We start from the raw sequence: 24,143 nt of genomic DNA, 5'->3' as shown, positions 1-24,143 counted from the left end.
GTATGTTGCGATCAACCTTTATTGAAGACCATTAAAATAAACAGTTTTGTAAAATTTAGTTCTCCTCTTATTGTAGAATTCTTGTGAGGCTGTTATCTCCTTTATCTTAGTGCCCTTATTGATGTGGTAACCACTGCTACTACTATTACTATTAGCAGCTGTCTGGAAATCGAAGACTGAACACAAAACAAGTTAATAGCGGATGGCAAATACTCTTGCCCAAAAGGGGACACCATTCTGGATAGAGGATTATGTAATGGTTTGAAGTGTGGACTCTGGAGCCAGATTTTCTTGCCTTGAAGCCTGACTCTTCTGCATCCTGGTTGTGTGCTGCTTAACCTTTTGGTTCCTTAGTTTGCTCACCTGTGAAATAGGATAATTGTACCTACCTTTACAAGGTTGTTATGAGAATTTTGTGAATTTAAACATGTAAAATGCTTGGAACATACTCAGCCCAGGACCTGTGCAATGAAAATGAGCTGCTTTCCCTCATTTTTTTTTTTATTATAGTAAGGTACCCATAACATTACATTTACTGTCTTAACTATTTTTAAATGTAGTGTTTTATAGTTCAAGTTGCTATCATCACCATTATTGTTAGAACCCATGTAGTAATTTTTTTTCTAGGTCTTTGTACAAGGAAAAGCTGTGTTTCCCCTAACCAGCTGATTTCCTCGTATTACATAGTCATCATGACTCCTGTAAACCATGGTATTTCTCTCTGTGCAAGGGAACTCAAAGTCTTTCCTTGCAGCTCAAGAGAACCTTGTGGAATATAGTTTGTGTGGTAACCTTACCCCTGACTTCATCTTATTTTCCTCCTTCATTTTCTCTTGGCCCGAATCTTATTACTTCTTTCTTTTTAATTCGAATGCACTTTGTGAGCTGACTCCAATCTTTTTTAGAATACTATGGAAATAAACAAGTAGTCTACATTACAGCATGTGCCCATGTTGAAATTTCAGATGAATTTTCATTTAATTTACCTTAACTGGCTGCTTCTTGATGACAGAGAGGTGCTGTAATTTTCATTGAGATATCTCAAATCTCATCATAGGATGGGTTACTTCTGGGAAAGTTCCTGTTGACAGCTAATCCTGTTCATGCTGTGGGTTTTCTTTTAAGCTTCAGTTACAAAAGCGTTCCTTCCTGACTTTTCTTATTTGTTTTTTTCCCCTTGACCTTTGCTCCAGCCATCTCTTGTAGATTGGGGTGGGGGTTGGGGAGGGTCATTTTTAAAGTTTTAAAGATTAAACTTGTAGTCTTTCAAGAATACTCTTTGGAATAAGACTTTTATCATAGATGTAGAATAGGCAGAGTAAAAGCTATATATACTGTTACTGCTTTTCTTTTAAAAACCAGAATGTTAGTTTATTGATTTACAAGGGGTAAAAAGAAATGTCTCAAAGCCTAAAATATTTGTGAGTATTCTGGTTATGTCTCTAGGGTGTTCTCTCCCTCATAGCATGGGGCTGATGCTCTGCCTTTTTTGGAGGAGAATCAAAAATATTTTTTTGAGATCAGGATTGATTGAAATGTCTTTTTAAGTCTTTTTCTGTATATCCTATCAATTGGTAGTTTCATATAGAAGCTTGATTAAAGTTTACCTTTTTGTCTGTGGGGGGCAAGATGACTTTATAGATAGTATTATGAGACACATAGAATGTCTGGGTGTCTTTTGGTGATATTAGCAGCTGTTGGTACTGCTATTGATTTTTGAGTCTTAAAATCCCAAAGTGATCACCACGGTATCTAGATAAGAATGGGGAAGTATTGCCTGGAAGTGGTAGGGTCTACTCTGTAAAATAGAACTCTTGGTGACCATTCGAGAATGAAGCTGTGTTGCGTGGAATCAAAGAAGACCTCTAAGTTTCAGTCTTGGCTCCCGTGTTTAGGAGCTGCTTGATCTTGCCTAATTAACAGCAACAGTAGTAGCAGCTACCATTCATTTAGTGCTTATTTTACACCGGGTTCTATGCTAAGTGCTTTATATATGTTGTGTAATCTAATCCTCATAACTATGCTGTAAGGCAGGCATTATCATCTTTATTTTGCGGTTCATGTTGCTGAGTAGTGAAGCAGGGATTCAAGCCCTGCTTAACTCCGATCTTGTGCTCTTAATAGCTTTTTTCTTCCATGTCTATAAAAAGGGGTATAAATAGAGCTGCCTTATCTATCTTGTAGGGTTAATGAGGTATTATGTGAGAAGGTGCCTTGAAAAATATTGTAGATGTTAAAATGAGAAGTGTGCTGGGCTGGCAATACACAGAAAAGGTGGATAGTGGCGGCCTTTGCCTTTGGGTAAGTGAGAGTAAAATGTTTGGATGGAAAGAACCCTCTGGTCACTTTCTAACTTCTGTTCCCATTACTGTTGCTGTTGACATGTGCGAGTTTCCTTCTCTTGTGAAAATTGACAGTGATAGAGATTTTATATGTGGTCAATGTCATATGTCAGAGGTCGCTTAAGAGTCTCTAGGTGAATAGTGATGTCTTAGTTTTACTTTATGGACTGTATATGTAGGCTCAGTACAGATTTTTTTTTTTAAGCTTATTTATTTATTTTGAGAGAGAGATTGTGACTGGGAAGGGCAGAGAGAGAGAGGGAGAGAGGGAATCCAAAGCAGGGATTCACTATCAGCACCATGAACCCACAAACCGTAAGATAATGACCTGAGCTGAAATCAAGAGTTGGATGTAGGGGCGCCTGGGTAGCTCAGTCCGTTGAGCGTCTGACTTCAGCTCAGGTGGGTCATGATCTTGCTGTTTGTGAGTTCAAGCCCTGTGTCGGGCTCTGTGCTGACAGCTTGGAGCCTGGAACCTGCTTCAAATTCAGTGTCTGCCTCTCTCTCTGCCCCTCCCCTGCTTGCACTCTGTCCCTCTCTCTCAAAAATGAATAAACATTAAAAAAAATTTAAGAGTTGGATGCTTAATTGACTGAGGCACCCAGGTGCTCCTCAATACAGATATATACATTAAAAAAATTTTTTTTAATGTTTATTTTTGAGAGAAGAGCGAGGACATAGAGAGAAAGGGAGACACAGAATCCAAAGCAGGCTCCAGACTGAGCTGTGAGCGCAGAGCCCGACTCAGGGCTCAAACTCACGAACTGAAAGATCATGACCTGAGCCGAAGTTGAAGCTTAACTAGCTGAGCCACCCAGGTGCCCCCAGATATTTTTAACTGAGAGCAAGAGTGTAGTCACAGTTCTTTTTTAAAAAGGATATGTATTTATTAAAAGTAGGAAAAATATTAACTGAATTTGTATATTTCTTTAGCTGGATAGTGGATATATCTGTTAAAATTATTTTCAATACCTTTTTTTGTATGCCAAGTATTTTGTAATCAATAAAACTGTTATTAAAAGTGCTAACCACTGGGGCACCTGGGTGGCTTAGTCGGTTAAGCGTCCGACTTTTGCTTGGGTCATGATCTCGCAGTTCGTGGGTTCGAGCCCCGCGTCGGGCTCTGTGCTGACTGCCAGCTCAGAGCCTGGAGCCTATTTCAGAGTCTGTATCTCCCTCTCTCTCTGACCCTCCCCTGCTCACGCTGTCTCTCTCTCTCTCCTAGAAATAAATAAAACATTTAAAAAAAAAAAAAACCTTGATTTTAGCATTAGGAAGGCATGTCAGCCTCTTCTCACTTTTCCAACAGACTGTTCACTCAACAAATGCTTCCTTAGCCCCCGAGTGTGCTGGCATTGTACGTGTTGGTACNAGCCTGGAGCCTATTTCAGAGTCTGTATCTCCCTCTCTCTCTGACCCTCCCCTGCTCACACTGTCTCTCTCTCTCTCCTAGAAATAAATAAAAATACTTAAAGAAAAAAAAGTGCTAACCACTAATATTTGCATGTGTAACAGACTTTGAGAAATGGGTATGAAGTTAGTGCCTGTAGGTCTGTCCTTCAGCAATTTTTTTTATCAATTATAATAAATTGGTACTGAGCGCATGGATTGCTGTTGAGAAGAGATCTATTGCAATTTCCAGCTCGATGGCAAAAGATATCATGATTGATGTCTGAGGCAAACATGTAGAGTATAGCAACAGTGCTTTGGTTTTGCTAACCCTTGTTAATGTTAGCGGTTTCACCTGGATTCATTTTCTTGGTACTGTGCTTATGGTGGTTCCGTTACTCTGGGGATCATACTATTATACTATAGTGAAATATCTAGGATTTCATTGTGATTAATCCCAAGAAAGATTTCCTATTTATTTTTATTATTTTTCTTGAGATCTAATTCACATATCATAGTTACCCTTTTCAAGTGGCTTTTAGTGTATTCACAAAGCTATACAACTATTATCACTATTATCAGACTGTTTCATCACCCCCAAAAGAAATCCCATGGAACTATACAATATTTGACCTTTAGTGCCTTGCTTCTTTCACTTTGCATAATATTTTCAAGGTTCATTCATATTGTAGCATGATCTGTATTTCATTCCATTTTATGGCCAAATAATATTCCATTGTATGCATAGACCAAATTTTTATTTATCTGTTCAATTGTTGATGGATATTTGAGTTATTTCCACTCTCTGACTTTTATGAATAATGTGGCGATCAACTTTCATGTTCAAGTTTTTATATGTGGGCATATGTTTTCCTTTCTTTTAGTCATATACCTAGGAGTGTGTGACAAATAAGGCCACTGACCCAGTCAAAGGAGGGATACAGAAGAGACTTGGAACACAGTGAAGCGAGGCTTTAATCAATGTTCTTTTAAGAGCCTGTCTGATGGACAGGCACACTCGGGGCAGTTAAAGCAGACCGTTTATCTCCTAGCATGCGAGTTCCTCCCCTGGTTCCTCATTGGCTGAGTACTGTTGAGGTTACAGTCTTACCCTGACGACGCCTGTGCCCATGTAAGGTAAAGAGTAGACTAATGGGGACAAATGCACATTCCTTGAGGTGCCATGCTTATTGCCATGCAGAGTTCTTTGGTGCCATGCTCAATGCAAAGCCCACGAAAAATAAGCCCATGAAATGGAGAGAGGAAGAAGAACCAGGAAGTGTCTAAGGGTTTGGGACTCTATTGTGGGTGGGTGGGGGTTTGTACATATTTCCAATAGGTCCTAAACCTGTTGTTAACTAGACAGCCCAGCTTTTATTTGATATTTCTGAAAATGAATCATCTCGCTTATTTCTCACAGAGTGGAATTACTGCGTCATGTGGTAACTCTGTGTTTAACATTTTGTGGAATACAAACTGTTTTCCAAAGTGACTGCACCATTTTACATTCCCACAAGCGGTGTATAAGGGTTCTGATTTCTTTGTTTCCTTGCCAGCACTTACTATTTTTTTTTAATTTTTAAGTGTTTTTTTATTTATTTTTGAGAGACAGAGAGAGACAGAGCATGATCGGGGGAGGAGCAGAGAGAGAGGGAGACACAGAATCCGAAGCAGGCTCCAGGCTCTGAGCTGTCAGCACAGAGCCCGATGCGGGGCTTGAACCCATTAACTGTGAGATCATGACCTGAGCTGAAGTTGGGTGCTTATCCGACTGAGCCACGCAGGCGTCCCCCAGCACTTATTATTATATGACTTTTTGACCCAAGCCATTCTAAAGTGTGAAGTGGAATTGTAATTTGATTTGCATTTCCCTAATGACTAAGATGTTGAGCATCCTTTCATGTGCTTATTGGCCATTCATACATCGTTTTTTTTAGAGAAATGTCTGTTCAGATCTTTGGCCTGTTTTTAAATTTGGTTATTTGCCTTTTTATTATGGAAACTATGAGTCCCATATCAGATATATGATTTGCAAATATATTCTCCCATCGTGTGGATAGTGTTTTTACTTTCTTGATGGCATCCTCTGAGGCACAAGTTTTTAATTTTGATGAAGTCCAATTTATCTTTTTTACTCCTTGTCCCTTTGGTGTCATAACTAAGAAACTCTTTCCTGATCCAAGGTGATGAAAGTTTATGCCTATGTTTTTTTCTAAGAGTTTTTTTTTTTTAGCACTTACATTTAGGTTTTTGATACATTTTGAGTTAATATTTCTCTATGTGTATGAGGTAGATTTCAGTTCTTTTTGCAATAGAGATAAAGCTCATTATTTTTAAATTTATACATCAGCAAGATCCTCTGCTTCACCTCACTTGATAATATTTTAATCAGTATATGATTTCCTGCCACTTTATTAGTTTCACCTCTGACTTCCTGCTAAGGAGTATTTTGTTGGTCTTAAATGGAGTTTCTTTATCAAACCCATATTAACCTTTGCACTTAACAAAATGTGAGAATTAGGAGGAAGTTTATTGATTATGCAGTCCAACTTCTTACCAGAATAGAGGCTTCAGCATCTGTGATAGAAAGGCTTTCAACTTCTTTGTGGACACTCTCAGAGATGATTCGTTCACTGTGTTCGCTTCAGCAGCACATGTACAGAGATGATTTGTTCACTGAATTGTATTGCACTATAATGCAGTATTTAAGAAATCTTACCTAATCAAAAATCATTTTATAAATAAAAAATGTTTCAGAGGGAAGTGATAGTTACTGAGTTTATTGGTAGTTTATCACAGTTTTAATTTTATTTTTCCTGTAGCAATTTAAGTTAAAAGGAGTTGATGATTATATCATGTTGGATGGAAAGTTTGTGTCACCCCAGAATTCGTATGTTGAAGCCCAAATCCCCAACGTGATGGTATTAGAAGGTGAGGCCTTTTGGTGGTAATTAGGTTTAAATGAGATCATGAGGGCATAGTCCTCACAATGGGATTAATGCCCTTATGAGAAGATACCAGAGAGTTTGCCTGACCCCCTATTGACCCCCAGCATGTGGTGATACAGCATGGAGGCAGATATGTATACACCAAGGGGGCCCTCATGAACACCGAATCTACTGGCACTTTGATTTTGGACTTCCCAGCCTTCAGAACTTTGAGAAATAAATGTTTGTTGTCTAAGTACCCCCAGTTTATTTTGTAATAGCAGCCAGAACTGACCAAGACATATCATAACCCACAGTGGTTTATAATTAAATGAGAGCATTATATCCACCAATGTATTTGGAGAAATGCTCATATTCCTAAAGCAGTTCAACTCAGTTTCTAATTTTGTTTTTATTTATTTATTTATTTTCCAGAGCACAGCATACATTTTATCTTAATACTAAGCATTAAATTAGTGACAAAAAAATACAGAATGGAAAATTAGAGTACCACTTAGTCTTTATGTTTACATAGTTCTAGTCTTTCACCATTTCTTTTTTCTTTAAATATGTAATTTATTGTCAAGTTAGCTAACATACAGTGTATATGGTGTGCTCATGGCTTCAGGAGTAGATTCCCATGATTCATCACATAAAATACCCAGTAATTCAGCTAGTTTTAAAAAGCTAATGGTTAGAATATTTGACATTTATTCTTTTATTCAGCTGGAATATTGCCCCTGGTAACAACTCTGCATTTTATCAATGTCTTCTTAAAATTTAGCTTCTAAAATTAAAGTCAGTACTTGGTGTATGCACATATTAGTACAAAGTATGGTTGACTGATAGTTTTTGTTTGTTTATTTGGTTTTTTCTTATTATAGAACTCAGAATTAAGCTGATTTTTTTTATAGCCATATATTTGGGACTCATACTGAACTTGTGATCAAGTGAAACCCCTTTTTAACAAGTTACTAAACTGCATACCCCCTTCCTTTGAAATTCCTTAGAGTTGCTGTTAAAGTTACTTTACACCTACAAATTATCTGGGCTCTTCTCTGTGACTTACTGGCTACATGACCTTAGCCAAGATACCGAATTTCTTTGACCTCATTTATCTGTTAAATGGGGATAATACCTCCATTTTCACAGTGGTGTTGGGGGTTTAATTAGGTGATGTGTGCCAGTGCATGCATGTGGCTCTAGCATTCCCAATGGAACTAGGTCTTGTGCAGACAGTCTTCTGTTATAGGTGCTTTGTTGCTGGCTTTACTTAACTCATGGTCAGATATTGATAGAATCCACCTAGTTCAGATTTCTTTATATGTTAAATTGATAGGAAGTATTTAAAACATGCAGAAAAGGATAAAGAAAAGTAGAAAAATCATTCTATGTACCATCTACCTAACTTAATTGGACCTTAACATTTTGCTGTATTTCAGGTTTTTTAAAAAAGAAGTAAAACATTGTGGAATTGAACCCTCTGTGTACCATTCTCTCATTTTATCTTCCTACCCATTCCCTACAGGTAAATAGTATCCTGAATATATTTGTTTCCTTAAATAATATAACTATGTTGCATGTTTTTAAAATTTAGATATATAATATACTGTAATATGCTCTTGAAATGTACTTTTCTTCCCTCAACATTTTTCTGTTGTGTAGCTCCACCATAATTTATTTACCTGTTTGTCTTTGGGTAGTTATTAGGTAGTTTCCAGTTTTCTTGTTATTAGACAATACTGCAGTCCTGAACATGCTTCTTGTGAACATGTGTGAATTTCTATAGAGGTTGTGTGTGTGTGTGTGTGTGTGTGTTTAGGATTGGAATCGCTGGTTGAGGAGTATATGCCTCTTCATTTTGAAGAATAATTTGATATTACTTAGTGAAGTACACCAGTTTAGATATTACTGCCAGAGAGGCACCTGGGTGGCTTAGTCGGTTAAGCGTCCGACTTTCGCTTAGGTCATGATCTCGCGGTTCGTGGGTTCGAGCCCCGCGTCGGGCTCTGTGCTGACTGCCAGCTCAGAGCCTGGAGCCTGTTTCAGTCTGTGACTCCCTCTCTCTCTGACCCTCCCCTGCTCATGCTGTCTCTCTCTCTCTCCTAGAAATAAATAAAACATTAAAAAAATTTAGATATTACTGCCAGAGTATAAGAGTTTTACTTCCTGTACATTTCCTCCACCAAGTTTTAGCATTATCTAAAGTAATGAATTCATCAGGTTGTAGATGGTGAGTAGTTATTAGGTTCAACAATTTCTCTGGCCGACTTTAGAAGCCCTTGGCATGAATAAGGAAATCTTTATACTATCAAATGAACAGGCTCCTGGAACTGTGTGGCTCCAGATTTGTGACTAACTTATTCTGGTGTAACCCATAATTCAGTTGACAAATTTAATTGAAAAATAGCAACTTTTAACCTCTTGGCAATGACACAGTCCTATAAGCACTGGTAATAGTCTTCATTACCTGTATTTTATTTGATTATACTCTTTATAGAGCAAGTAAAGTAAAATTCTGGTCTCTAGCAACTATGACTTAAAATAAATATTAACCAATTAATAAAATTGGTATAGGATACATGTTAGGGCAGTAAAATGTAAACATAAATACAAAGTTAAATTTTTTATGGTTTAAGATTTTGACAATGAAAGACATTTGTGATCATTTATACAAGGTAAATATAGTGAAGTATTATAATGAGTGATGGGTGAATCTGGTAGTTATATTTGATATATACTGATAGCTCCGAGACAGAGATGATACACGTTTATTGGATTAAGAAGCAAATGTGTGAGCCAGAAATAAAGGTGCTTATCACAGCTTGACCCTTGCTCGAACTCCAGACATCACAGTAAGTTATAGCTGTTAAATCTAGTTTAGCATTAAGAAAGAGCTTATCTCCAATTAAAAAAAAATAGGATTAAAACCATATTTCTTCTGAAGTTCCCAAATTATTAAATGTGCATTTAGGAATAATTTATTTTGGGGACATTTCTTTGGCACCCATGTTAAATTTATTTCTCTTTTGGTATTTTAAGAGCTTATAGGTAATTCATGATATGTTACTTGGTTGAAACTTGTCTTGCTTGTTTTTGTCCCCCATTTTAGGAAAGGAAATGGAATGTTGTAGAAAATAGAGAAAAATATTAAGAAATAGAAGGGACAAAACACTTAGAGCAAGTAACTAACTCCATATAGTCCTGTGCCTAGACAAAACTATTAATATTGTGCTGGATTTCTGTAAGTTACAATATGGATTTATAATTTTATTCAGAGTTTTGGGTGTTTTTTCCAAAGCAAATAGCTGTTCTTTAATTTTTTGGATCAGGAGTTAAAAACAAACAAAACAAACAAGAAACAGGAAACTTCAGTGAATTTCCTTTAAGAAAGAAGGTATTCTTAGTCTGTCACGGAGGAACAGCCCTAGCGGCTCAGCCAGCAGCAGGCAGGCAGCTTGGAGCCGCCGGAGTCCGACCTCCTCCGTGCAGGCTGCCCAGTGGTAAAAAGAACGAACCTTGCTCTGCAGGCTATAAAGGCACAAAGTGACACCGACCCTGCCCTACAGAATACATTTTTTCTCTTCAAGAATATGGATAAGTCATTCCCTTTTTTTAAAAAAAGGCTTATTTATTTTTGAAAGAGAGAGAGCAAACAGGGGAGGGACAGACAGGGAGAGAGAGAATCCCAAGCAGGCTCTGTGCAGGCAGCACAGAGCCTCACATGGGGCTCGAACTAGGAACCAGGAGGTAGTGACCTGAGCCCAGATCAAGAGTTGGTCCCTTAACCGACTGAGCCACCCAGATGCCCTGGTTTTTCCCTTTTTTAATTGTGGAGGAGCAAAGACAAAAGTTAACTAAGCTATAAATGTAAATAATTATGTCATTGTTGTTAACTGAGCCAAACTATGGCTGCCCTTCTGAAATTGTTATTAATAGTTATATTAGTTAACCTTACCTTTAAAAAAAAAAAAAAACAAAACACTTGGCCTAACCCCTTTTAATTCTCAGTCTGGTATCTGACCTTTTAAGCTTCTTCTCCCATCTGTTAGTGTCATCTTTCTCCCTTTCTGTTACTCCCTCTATTTTACCTATTGCTATAAAATTGCCTTTAACCTTTTCCCCAATTTAGTCTCCTCTCTATCTTTTTTCATTTTTAACATATCTTTAATATATTAATATACCAATGTTTTTTTCCTATACACACCCCTCAACCACATAAACACACCAGTGTTTTGGTCTACACGTTGTTTTGTTTTATTTTTTGTTTGTGTGTTTTGTTTTTTATGTTTATTTTTGAAGGAGAGAGAGAGAGACAGAGCATGAGCAGGGGAGGGGCAGAGAGAGAGGGATACACAGAATCTGAAGCAGTCTCTAGGCTCTGAGCTGTCAGCATAGAGCCTGAGGTAGGGTTCGAACTCATGAACTGTGAGATCATAACCTGAGTCAAAGTCAGACGCTTAACCAACTGAGTTACCCAGAAGCCCCTACACAGTGTTTTAATATCTGTTGAATTTGAGTGCTTTAAGGATAGCATGTATTCCGTTCAGTAAGATATAGCCCCCACTTCTTCCTGTTGGCCTACATTTGCCCCATTTACACACTTTTGTTAACTTTGGCAACTGTAGAGATTTGAATTTGCACATTTTATACTATACTCTCCGTGAGAGTGCAGGAATAGATCCATACACATATGTTAAGTTGATTTTTGGCAAAGTTACCAAAGCATTTCAGTCGCAAAAGGGCAGTCTTCAACAAATGGATGTCCACATGCAAAAAACTGGACTTTGATCCATATTTTGTACCACAGTAAAAGAAAAAAATTAACTCCAAATGGAGTTACTAAATACTCCAAGTCGAGTATTTAGAACTCAATATAAAACTTAAAACTTTGACACTTGTAGACAAAAGAATAGTATACAACCTTTGTGACATTGGTTAGGCAAAGATTTCTTACATTCAGTACAAAAGGCATGATCTGTAAAAGAAAAAATTGAATTGAGTGTCTTCAAAATTTAGAACTTCTGACCTTGAAAAGACACTATTAAGAGTGTAGGGGAGAAAGAACAGCCGTCAGAGAAATGTAAACCAGAGCACAAAGAGATACCGCTTCACATCTACTGTGATGGCTAGAATTAAAAAAAAGTCAGATAATAACAAGTGTTTATTGGAATGTGGAGAAATCAGAATCTTCAAACACTGCTGTTGGAAATAGAAAATGGTGCAGTCAGTTTGGAAAACAGTCTGACAGTTTCTTAGATATCCCACTGAACTTGAAGCATTAGCTCAGATCTCACCTTGAGTAAAGGAGGTCTACACATAGCATGCTATTCAGTGTCCCTTTTCACTCACAGTCCCTTTCCCTGCTCTTTTTTACTCTCTAATACATATCACCTTATAAATATCACTGAACAATTTACTTGTTTTATTGTGTTTATTGTTTGCCTCTTCCCATGGGCATGGGAAATTCTGTGAGGTCAGGATAGAACAGTGCCTGGCTTAAAGTGGTCTCTCATCAAATGTCTGTTGAATGAATGAATGAAAGCTGGCACTGGCTCCAGATCTCATGCTCTGAGTCACTGTGATATGCAGCCCCTCTAACAGTTATTACTGAGTTTTCATAATGATTTAATTTTTATAATGATTCAGTAACTATGTAATACTTTATCTAGCTCTACTGTAATTTACCAAACTACTTCTTGTGATGTAGTTAATTTCTGAAGGATAGGGTCATTCATTCAACAAACATTTAGAAGCCTTTAGAATCAGGCTTTGTGTGCTAGCCTCATAAAGATGAAGAAAACATGGACCTTGTTCTCAAGGAACTGTCAGACTACAGTGGCAGTAGATATAGCAGCAGTTATTATAATGGTATGTGATAAGGGAACCCATTAGAGGCATTTGGAAGGTACAAAGAGAATATGCCAGATGTGCCCAACTCTGTGGGAGCTAGAGGTTAGGTCCTGATTTGGGGGTGGGGTAGAATTGGGAAGAGGGAGGACAGCTGAAAAAAAGGATGTAGTAACCAAAATGTACATTGAGGGACAGGTTTTTTTTTTTTTTTTTTTTAACCTTTGGAATATAAGCTTTATTTCTTTTTTTTTTTTTCGAGTTGATCCTTTTTTTTCCACAAATAGTTTATTGTCAAGTTGGTTTCCATATAACACTCAGTGCTCATCCTCACAAGTGCCCCCCTCCATGCCCATCTCCCCCCTTCCCCCCACATCCATCAGTCCTAAGTTTTTTCTCAGCATTCAAGAGTCTCTCTCATGGTTTGCCTCTCTCCCTCTTCCCCACCATTTCCCCCCTTCTTCTCCCCCATGGTACATTGAGGGACAGTTTTAACCAGATATTAAAATAGATGGGAAGAAGGCTCAAGATTGTCAAGGATGAAAAGGGTGAAGTACAACTTTAATCATTAGCAATGTAATGTTTTCTAGTAATTTGTAGTGTAACACATTATTGTGATCTGTGTAGTGTAACACATCTGTGATATAGTGTAACACATCAGGGTAAGGAAGATTCTTATCTTCAGAAGTCTGCAAGTGGTAATGCATTTGGTTTGTGTTTATCTTAAAATATGTATTACTCGTAACCCTTAGGAGTGGGTAGGATTAAGTTCTCAGAATTCCTTTAAACTACAAACGGTGGGTATTATAAACTAATAGTTGTAGAAGTGAACACTTTATGAGTATTTATTATATACCAAGCCCTGTTCTAAACATTTTATGTGTTAATTAAGAATAATATGTATTTACCTTTAGTTATATGTACAGTCAAGTCATGATTATCTGTCGGTAGATTATTTGTGTTCAGGTTATTAATTCATTTCAAAAGATCTCTTTGTTGACTGTGTCCTTCTACCTTCCCCTCAATATCATTCTCCTAGTTGTTTTTATTACACCTAATCAGCTCCCCCCATCATCATCATTTATACCTGTATTTTAAAGCTGATAGATTGTTGTCTTTCTACCACATTTGTTGACCTTTGATGGGAAAGCAGATGTCATGTTAAACCTTGGACAAGTATATAGACTCATTTTCCTCATTCTTAGAATTTCCCAGACTTCTTAATATTTTATTTATCTATTTAAGGTTTTTCTCTAATTGCAGTTTATTAATTTACACAAGTACCAGTGGAAGCCATTTTTCCCAGTCCCAGACTTCCTCTGCCTATAAATCAGGGATACAATTCTTAGAAACCTAGAATTAGAGGAAGGAGAAAGGTTATGAAACAGAATCCACTTATTATGTGAGCTGATTTCAGACAAGGCTTATGATGAACTTTGCACAAAAATATCTTAATCAACATTATAATTTTTAAATTTCACCGTATTATGTTGCCTGAAATTCTGTGTGTTAAGCATTCATTTAGATAGACAAATAACCTGCTTCAGATACCTCTGATTAGGTTAAGAATTTATAACCTGTTCTAGTCAGATTGGCTCTACACTCCTGGTTGTGATTAGAAGGGACAAATGTAATATTGGAAATCAGGGTATTAATGGTAAGTTGGGGCAGCCAGAGTACGGCTAGAGTAGGGTTCTATAGTGTAGGGGAATTTAAGGTTACTGAAATTAGGGAAGAGGGTCATGAAGAAGGCTGTGCAGAAATATGGAATTTAAATAAGGCAAATTGCTTTAGTAAAAAATTACTAGAGATGACACTTTAGGGAGCAACCACTTGTAGGGGAAAAAAAGGACATTTTTTCTTTAAGGCTGTCTTGACCTGATGACCTCCTGCTTACATGCGTCCAGCTTAGGCTGATTCTTCAATGTAGTCTCATTTACCATATTTGGGAGACTCATATGGGGGTGAAGATTAGGTTGAATTTGGGAAAGATAAAAGCAAATAAAATGTAATTCCACTGTAGTAAATATTGTAGTGCAGCTTTGTAAAATAAGCTTCTGTAGACTAGCCTGCCAATTGGACCATCATTTGTGACATTTCTTTTATACAACTATGCATATAAAATGTTAAATGACTAACATACAGTTAAAATCAAGAATACAATTTGTTTTGGAGAACAGAGCCCTCATTTTAAGGATAAGGCTTAGGGAAAAAGAATCTGAGATTTTTAAGGGACCTTTTAAAATTTTGGGATATGATTGACATATTATTGATGTTATATTAATTTCAGGTGTACAATGTAATGATTTGATGTTTGTATACCCTGTGAAATGATCAAATAAATCTGGTTATCCTCTGTCACCATACAGAGTTACAAACTTTTTTTTTTCTGGTGATGAGAACTTTTAGAATTTGCTAGGGGTGCCTGGGTGGCTTAGTCGGTTAAGCGTCCAACTTTCGCTTAGGTCATGATTTCGCGGTTCGTGGGTTCGAGCCCCGCCTCGGGCTCTGTGCTGACTGCCAGCTCAGAGCCTGGAGCCTGTTTCAGTCTGTGACTTCCTCTCTCTCTGACCCTCCCCTGCTCACGCTGTCTCTCACTCTCTCTCTCTCCTAGAAATAAATAAAACATTAAAAAAAATAAAAAAAAAAGAATTTACTCTGTTGACAGTTTCCAAATATGTACTACAGTAATATTAACTGTAGTTACCATGCTGCTGCATATTACATCCTCTGATTTATTTATTTTATAGCTGGAAGTTTGTATCTTTTAACCCCCTGGAACCTTTGGGTTTTTAGTCCATCTCTCTTCTGTTTGATTATCTTTAGTAATAATGATTGTGGGGTTGGCTTCTTTACATTGTCTATTTATTCGTCCTAGTTATACTCTCTGAAGTCATATAGAACACAACTCTGTCCATTTTGATAGGCCAAGGGTTCAGATATTTGATGACTGCTTTGATGTCTCTTTATGATCATAGCTAGTCTATTTTCCCATATGCTTCTCTTTTTCAGCCTGATTTCCATAGCCTAATTTTTTCTTGGATGCCATTGTTTTCAAACTTGGAAATCCTTCTAGATAGTCTCTAACTTTAAGTCCTCGAAATCATGGTATTCAAAAAACTCATCTCATGGTTTAAATGTGATTCTAATCAGCTGAGCTCAGAACGGGTTCCTTTTATCAGGGTGCTCAAGATAGTCCAAGTTTGCAACTATTTTTTTTTTTTCTTTTTTTTAAATAACTATATCCTGCATTTTGTTCCCATTAACTACTTTGGTCATGTAAGCCTGTAGATGAATTTATTTATGTATTTACCTATTTATCTATCTATTTATTTTCATAATTGGCTATTAATCCACATCTTCCTGTCTTCATTTTAACTTCAGAGAAGAGAATGATGTAGTGAATCAAGCCAGGGACAATAGGGACAAAAAGATTGAGTTTTCCCATTCAGTAGTAGTGTCCTTGGATTATTAACTTGGCTTTTTTTTTTTTTAAATGAGGACAGTAATGCCTTATCACTAGGATTGTTATGATAATTAAATGAAATAATCTGTTGAAAGGACTTTAATATGCTTTATTCTAGTGCTTTACTTACTGTTACTTTTTAAAATTTTTTAAGTGGGCTTCATGCCCAGCGCTGAGTCAGTGGGCCCTGAACTCATGACCCTGAGATCAAGACCTGAGCAGAGATCGAGTTGGACACTTAAAACTGACTGAGTTACCCAGGCTCCCCTGTTTACTATTAACTTTTAAAAAATGTTTCATTTACACATTTAATAGATGCAAAAGAATATATAAAAATATGCAGCTAATAAAGAATACTATATGGCCGACATTTATCTATATATCACCCTTAATTTAGATCTAGTTTGTTTTTAACCTAGTGTTCTATCCTTTAGATATTTTACCAAGTGTAATTTTCATTTATCACATTGTCTAAGCTACTCAGCTTTATGTTGTTAGCAGATCTGATGAACAAAATTTTTTTGAATTATTGGAGCAAGTCATTGAAAAAAAAATTTAACAGGGAGGCCTGAAGCTGTTCCTTGGTGGGTATTGAGTGGTTAGTTAGCATTTTGTAGGGTCAGGGTTTATGGACAGCTTCTCTGCCTGGAAGTATCCTTAACCACTTCCTTTCTACTGTTTTTTTTTTTTTTCTCTAGAAGGGTATTTGAAAGATCAGTGCAGCATTTATGTATTCTCTTTAGTATTGTCCTGATTTATCCACCTAAGTTTTTTTTGATGGTTATGCTGTGAAAACTGCTATGAAAAGATCAGCCCTATTTAGCATAATGACATAACTTAAGCTCTTAGATAATTCAGCTAGTGGTAAAATGTACACATTTTTTTTCATTTTAGCATATTGTAGATTTATTTATTAAAAAACATTTTTTACTGTTTATTTTTTGAGAGAGAATGAGAGAAAGAGAGAGAGAGACACACACACACACACTGTGTGTGTGGGGGAGGGGCAGAGAAGGAGGGAGACACAGAATCTAAAGCAGGCTCCAGACTCAGAGCTGTCAGCACAGAGCCTGATGTAGGGCTCAAACCCACGAACTGTGAGATCATGATCTGAGCCGAAGTCGGACACTTAACCCACTGAGCCACCCAGGCACCCCAGGATACTGTAGATATAAAAAAATTACTTTTAAATTTCTCAGATTATTTAAGTTCTTAGCATAACCCCCTCCATGAACTAAGAGATTCTCTACTACTTATCAAAAATAGCATTTTATTAATTTCTCACTAAAAATTGCCAAGTACATCAGAGTTGCAACCAAAGATTACCACTTTCAGAATTAAGCAGTAGCTTATTTTTCTGGTGCTACAATTTTGAAAATCTTTTACTGGTCAGCAGAATATCCGAAGAAGTGTTGGACAAAAGATAATTCAATACACTTTTGATTTAAACAAAAAAACCCTATCAGTTTGTTTACCATTAAGAGTTAGAGATGGATCATTGTTTTAATAATTACATTCACTTTGCCATTTATTTATGTTATGACATCTTAGTGAATAAATTTTTATTGTGACTAACACTATGGAATTTCTGGCTAATCAAGGGTATTTATTTTGGGAAATAAAGACACATCTGTTTCTTTTTTTTTTATGGTTTTTTTTTTTTTTTTTTATTTCTAGGAGAGAGAGAGAGAGACAGCGTGAGCAGGGGAGGGTCAGAGAGAGAGGGAGACACAGACTGAAACAGGCTCCAGGCTCTGAGCTGGCAGTCAGCACAGAGCCCGACGCGGGGCTCGAACCCACAAACCGCGAGATCATGACCTAAGCGAAAGTCAGATGCTTAACCGACTAAGCCACCCAGGCGCCCCAAGACACATCTGTTTCTTATACTTCACTTTTGTAATAGTATGGCCCTGAGCCTATGTTTCAGATTTTAGCTTCTGTTCTCTCAGGGGCCTTATTGGTTCTTTGTTCCTACAGAGGCCCCATATTCTTAATCTGGCTTTTGTTGACATAGTTATTTCCCACTAGTTTATAATCCATACGCAGATGAGACATACTAACGTGCAGTGGCATTGCAGTCACTCTGTCTCAAGCTAGGTTATTTTGCATTTTTCTTTTACTTAGTTCTGTACTTCCTTTAAAATGGCAAAGTCCCGGGCCTCTTGAGTGGCCCAGTCAGTTGAGCGTCTGACTTAGGCACAGGTCATGATCTCGTGGTTCACCTTGAGATCTGCACTGACAGCTCAGAGCCTGGAGCCTGCTTTGGATTCTGTCTCCTTCTTTCTCTGCCCCTCCCCGACTCATGCTTGCTCGCTCTCTCTCTCAAAAATAAATAAAATATTAAAATTTTTAAATGGCAAAGTCCAGAGTCCACATGTATTTAGACTTGAATGTGTAGGACCTTTGCAAATCTTTTCAGTGCTGGTAGGGAGAGAAGGAACTGAGAAACATCTTGAGGTTGAAAGGTAAGGTAAAGAAAATGTACTTATGAATATTTTAGATAGAAGGTATCTCTTAAGAGAGGTTGATTGCTGTGGAGCCAAAGTCTTGTGGGAATTTCTTATAATATCAGATTTCTTTATAGCCTCATTTCAGCAGTATTAAAGCCTCATAATAAAAAATGATCTTATGGCTTTGTGAGTGTTATCGAATAGCAATGATGGACTGCTCATTTGAAAACTACCCTAACTTTTGTTTGTAGGATGGGGGAAGGGAATAACCCATTTTCACAAGCAGACTAACAAAAACCTCCTTTCTTTCCTTATAAGCCTATAACTATGCAGGTTTGGGAAATTTGCCTTACTTTGTTTCTTTTTTTTTCATTTTTATTTATTTTTCATTTGAGAGAGAGAGCTTGCATAAGTAGGGGAGGGGGCATAGGGAGAAAGAGAATCTTAAGCAGACTCTACACTCAGCACAGAACCTGACTTCGGGGCTCTATCCCACAATCTTGTGATCATGACCTGAGCCAAAATCAAAGAGTCCAGTGCTCAACTGATACTTTCAGTGTTAAGAGATGACCTTTTATTTGCTTGTTTGCTTTTCAGGGTGTCTGATAAAATTACAGAATAGATCCACAAGATCTATCTTCTCTGTTTGGTATTTGGTCACCTGGTAAAATCAAATCTATGGCCTGAGTGAATGCTTTTCACCTTTCCTTCCCCAGTTTGAGCACTAGTAGCCACCTCCAAGAGAAGTCTTATTCTAAGGCAAACCGTGGCTACATTTAGGTCATGGTGCATCTGCAGATGGTGCAGATGGTGGAGAACTATCATTTTTAAGCAGTATTCAGCTATAAAGATGGTATTATCCTTCCTAAGCCTCACATGACAGGAACAGCAATAGGATAAGTCAATAAAGTTGAATGAGCTTTGTAATGGGAATTAGAAGATCCGGGTTCGAATCCATGTTCTATTATAGGTTCTGAGTTTGAGCAGACACTTTACCTGTCTCCCTGGGAAGTGGTTCTTTTAATCTGTAACTTGAGGGCTTGCATGTGCTGATCTCTTAAAATCTTTTATGATTTAAAATAATTGCATAATTATTATATTTTACTTACTATTTCTAAAATCTGTGTATACTTTTCCTCTTTCTTTTTTCTAGGAGGAAAAGTTAACTGACTTTCTGAGACCAGTTCATATGATTGTGAAACTGCCTGTTCCTGATTCTTCCAGTTTTATTTTTTATTCATTTATCTAGCAAACATTTATTAGGCATGTGCAGAATTTCAGGTTCTTTTAAGTTCTGGGAAGATCAAGAAGACACAGAACTCTGTCTTTAAGTAGTTTATAGTCTAGTAGGTGAAGAAAAACTTTCAATGCAGTATGGTCTAAAAAAGGGAGGGGTGTAACATAGCGATGTGTTGGCACAGAGAGGAAGTGAATCTCTTTTGGCTAGTCAAGTAAGGGTTTACAGAGGAGAGGACCCCTCACCAGAGTTTTAGAATGGAAAAAAGCTTCTTTTTCCCTCAGTGGAAGAGTAGATTCTTAATGTAAAGAAGAAATTAGTAAATATAGATAGTGAAACTCAGGAAAACAACCACTCTTAATATCCTGATATGCATTTCTTTGTGTTCTTTTGAAACTGGGTTTTGAAGAATGCCTAGAGGACTAAAAGAGCTGAGGAAGGAAGCATTAAAGACCAAAGGAGTGATAAATACAAAGGTATGAAGTTCTGAAGAAAGCATGTTGTGTATGGCCAACTCTAAGTAGATAGGTGTGGCTGGACGATGAAGGGTATTGCATGGGGAATGGGAAGATGTTTGGAGTCATCAGCTGTATTGTAGAGGACATTGTGATAGTTAGGCATTTAGAGTTTGTCTGTAGGACGTTGGGAGCCCATAGTGGGTTTTAAGATAGGAAAGTCACAGATTCATGATGTGCTCTGCATTTTAGAAAACTTATTTTGACCCAATTTCAAGAAGACATATTGAACATTCACTACTTTTGCTTTCCTTCACCAAATCTGTAGACATAATAGAAAAATATATATGTAGTCATCCATAGAAATAAGAAATAAGGGGTGCCTGGGTGGCTCAGTCAGTTGAGCGTCTGAGGCTTGATTTTGGCTCAGGTCATGATCTCGGGGTTGTAGGACTGAGTTCTGCGTGGAGCCTGCTGAAGATTCTCTCTCTCTCTCTCTCTCTCTCTCTCTCTCTCTCTCTCTCTCTCTCTCTCTCCCCCTCTCCCTCTCCCTCTGCCCCTCTCCCCTGCTTATGCTCTCTCTCTCTCTAAAATAAAATACAAAATTAGGAAAAAAGAGAAATAAGAAGGGGAAATCTCTATAAAGCAGATACTCTGAAGCATTTCTGAAAATAGGAGTTCCATTGGGTAACACTCATATCCAGAGGTGGGGGAAACTGAGAGCAGGAAGCATCCCAGAATTATCAATAAGGTGATTAATTAGCCTTACTGTAACATAAGCAGCTCCAACCTGTGTACATTCTGATACCACTTCCGCTCAAGCAAAAGGTCAGTTTCCAAGTGAGAACTGCATGTAGGAGCCTGGGTCTATGAGATGGTGAAGCACCATGAGTATCTGGTTGTACTCGTATGTGGAAGACCAGGCCCCGAAGCACCGTGTTTGCTCTTCCTCCACTCCTCCTGAAAACAATATGAGTATTGCTTCCTGAATGAAATACCGACAGAAGCCAGCAGAATGTAACAGAATCCCAAATATAAGGATAAGAATTGCCAAATGTTTCAGGAAAGCCAGCACCATGCAAGAGAATCAAAAAAGAGAAGAGCTCAGAGTCTAGTAAAAAGTTACTAGGACAGATTCTAAATTAGGTTTAGCCAATAATTTTAGAGATAAGGACTTCATTATGTTCTTAACAAAAGCAAGTGATTATAAAATAGGGGTGGCACTTATTAAGAAGAGTCAGTTAGAGATCTGGGGAATGAAAATTATGGGCGTTGAAGTGGAGCAATCTAGTTGGTGCCCGTGGAGGATGGATTAGAATGCTACATGACTGGTAGCAGAGAGAACTGGCTCTTTCTGATGATCCCGTGATATAATGAGATCCTGAACTAAGATAGTAGCAGTAGGGATACAGCTGAGGAAACAAATACGAGAGATGTTAAAAACATAGAATTGATAAGACCGCTTGGGTGTGGGAATGTGAGAGAAGAAGGCATCTGAACTCTTTCTAGGTTTTTTGATTAGGTTAACTGGAGAAGTAATATTTCCTGAAACCACACTAACAAATTGAAGAGTAAAAGCAGTTTTGGGGGCTAGGGTTGAGCTTGAGATTCCTGTGGGACAGAGAGGTGGACAAGTATTTTTTGTTAGACTAGTGGATATATGGATTCAGAACTCAAATGTTTGGGCTTGAGTCAATTTTGGAAGTCCTGTATAGGTGATAGTGGTGTTGGGTTTCACTTTCATAGATGAATTTGCTCATGAGAAATACAGATTTTGAGACCCAATGACTACTTCCATTTGAGAGCTGTATGGAAGAGGAGGAGCCAGCATGGGCAAGGAAGGGTTGGAAGAGTAAGAGATATAGCAAGACTAATGTCCTGGAAACCAGAGAAGTAGGGGAGTGGTCAACAATGTCAGATTACCAAGAGAAAATAAGGGCTAAGTGGTGATTTGCCAATTCAGTAGAGACAGGCAGCAGCTTGAGTGGAGTGGTGGGATTAAAACCTGATTAAAAACCTGATTAAAACCTGAGTTAAAGTTAGCAATCCAAAATATTATGAATAATAATAACAGTACTTGTTAAATAAACATATTCATCTAAAAAAACCCACCTGAGTTAAAGAATACATGGAAGGTAAGATGGTAGAGCGCGTGAAACTAGATTCTGCAGTCGTAGGTTTTGTAGAGGAGTGAGATCTGTAGAAGCTGAGATACGGAGGGGGTGCAGGGTTGGAGGAGAGGATGTTGTTCTGTAGTCTTTTTTTCTTCTCTAGCTTCTCTTCTTCTCTGCTAGTTTCTTAAAAACTTTGTCACGGGGTTTCTTTCATTCTCTTATTTTACCTCCTCCCATTTTACTTTTCTCCCAGGGCTACATTTTTGTAGCACTCATTGTCTCTTTTCTTTGGAAAGATTTATATGCTATCATACCTTTTTGTTCATTTATTTGTATGCTCTCTCTCCTCAGCTACTTGATACCATAAGTCTTTCAAGGTCTTTTTGTGTTTTTAACTTGACCGCAGTGTCACACTGAAGATGTTCAGTTAAGAGTCATTGAAAATCAGTTGCACAAATACACTTAGTTCCAGAATCCCATTTTGGAATAGTTCTAGCAAAAAAAAAAAAAAGTGCATTTTAGACAATTAGAAGTTTGATATGACTTTAGGGAAAATTTGGGCAATCTTAATATACATTAACTGAAGTATTATGTTCTGACAGTAAGAATTAATTATCCTGCCCTGGTGAAAATACATGTAACATCTCTTGTTTGACATCTCTTGTTTGACTTTATATCAAGAGAGATGTTGGCAAAATAGAATCTTGTTCAGGAGAGAGAGAAAAATGATGGCGTTGAGAGGCCTGGTTGCCTCTTTTCATTCTTGTAACATTACCACTATATTGTGGACACCTCATTAAGCCCAGCTATAAAATAAAACATTTCCCAGAAGTTGTAAATAGAAGTCTTAGGGTAGGGCTTCTAGGAAAGCTCTTTAAAAGAGGTGGACTCATCTGGGAAGCCTCAGAAGGAGCTCTCATCCTTCCCTTCTTTATTCTGCTTGGGACATGAATGTGATTTCTGGAGGCGCCATGATAGTTTTTTGACCATGGGATGACTTTGAGCATAGATGCTATGGGGTAGGGCTGGCAGAGCAAAATGATAGAACACACGGGAGTCTGTGGTGAGCACAGAGCCTTCGGTCCATGTTAACGCACCTACCTCCAGATGCCTTATGTGAGAGAAAATAAACCTCTCTTTTCTGTCAACCACAGGTATTTATTTGTTCATGTGCAGCTGAACCTAATCCGAACTGACACAGAGAGCTAGTCCACTGACTGGATTGAGACTATTATTGAGGCTAGCTTCAGCAGTCAGAGGAGAGGTGGTAGCCCCAGCTGGTTTGGGGTTTCCAGCGTTGGCATTAAGGGGAGATTTTCTGAAAAAGATTTTAACACTGATCTAAATAATTCTTAAGAGAGTTTTTCTCAGCTTGATTCTGAAAATACATGGCTGTCCTTCTTGTAAGTATGAGCAAACAGAAAAATCGTAGGAGATAAGACTCAGCAGTTCAAAAGAAGGAATAATTTGAAATTTCAAAGCAGATAGCTTTCTGCAAAGTAGTTATGACACTGTGCCAGATGTAAAAAAAAACCAAATTCTTAGACTCAGTGAAATTTAAGAGGTGATTGTCATGAACAATGGGTATTTGGAGAATAGGAAAAAGTTTTTAGAAAACAAAATCATTAATTTGAACTAAAGTAAGTAATAGTGAAAAGCAATTGCATATCCAGAGAAGAATCATATTAGTGAATGAGAACATTAATTCCAACTGATGTCCCAAGGTTATGTAAAGAAAGAAATGGATCATGACAGAAAAGATAATGGATACAGTAGATAGATCCAAGAGATAATGGTATACATAAGTTGACTGTTCTAGAAGGAAAAAATAAATGATGCATAAGTAATCAAGAAATACTCAAAACATGTTGAAAATATTGCTAAACTGACAACTGAAATTTTTAAAATTTATT

At 37.5% G+C, this 24,143-nt stretch overlaps 1 protein-coding gene across 6 annotated transcripts in view; it reads left to right on the top strand.

Annotated features, from left to right (window-relative positions):
• NCOA1 (nuclear receptor coactivator 1) overlaps nt 1–24,143 on the top strand; it is a 241,137-nt gene that overhangs the window by 15,744 nt on the left and 201,250 nt on the right. For 5 of the 6 annotated variants that reach the window (XM_039238320.1, XM_039238321.1, XM_039238318.1 and 2 more), the window contains exon 1: nt 8,136–8,186. The exons of the other annotated variant lie outside the window; for it this stretch is intronic. The gene's annotated coding sequence lies outside the window, so the exon portion shown is untranslated. Of the gene's footprint in view, nt 1–8,135; nt 8,187–24,143 lie in introns of those variants that run through there. 6 annotated transcript variants of the gene reach the window in all.

The sequence above is a fragment of the Hyaena hyaena genome, unplaced genomic scaffold, assembly GCF_003009895.1.
Source record: "Hyaena hyaena isolate Hyena2069 unplaced genomic scaffold, ASM300989v1 scaffold_138, whole genome shotgun sequence".
Lineage (NCBI taxonomy): Eukaryota > Metazoa > Chordata > Mammalia > Carnivora > Hyaenidae > Hyaena > Hyaena hyaena.
This window is presented reverse-complemented; position numbering and strand designations above follow the sequence as displayed.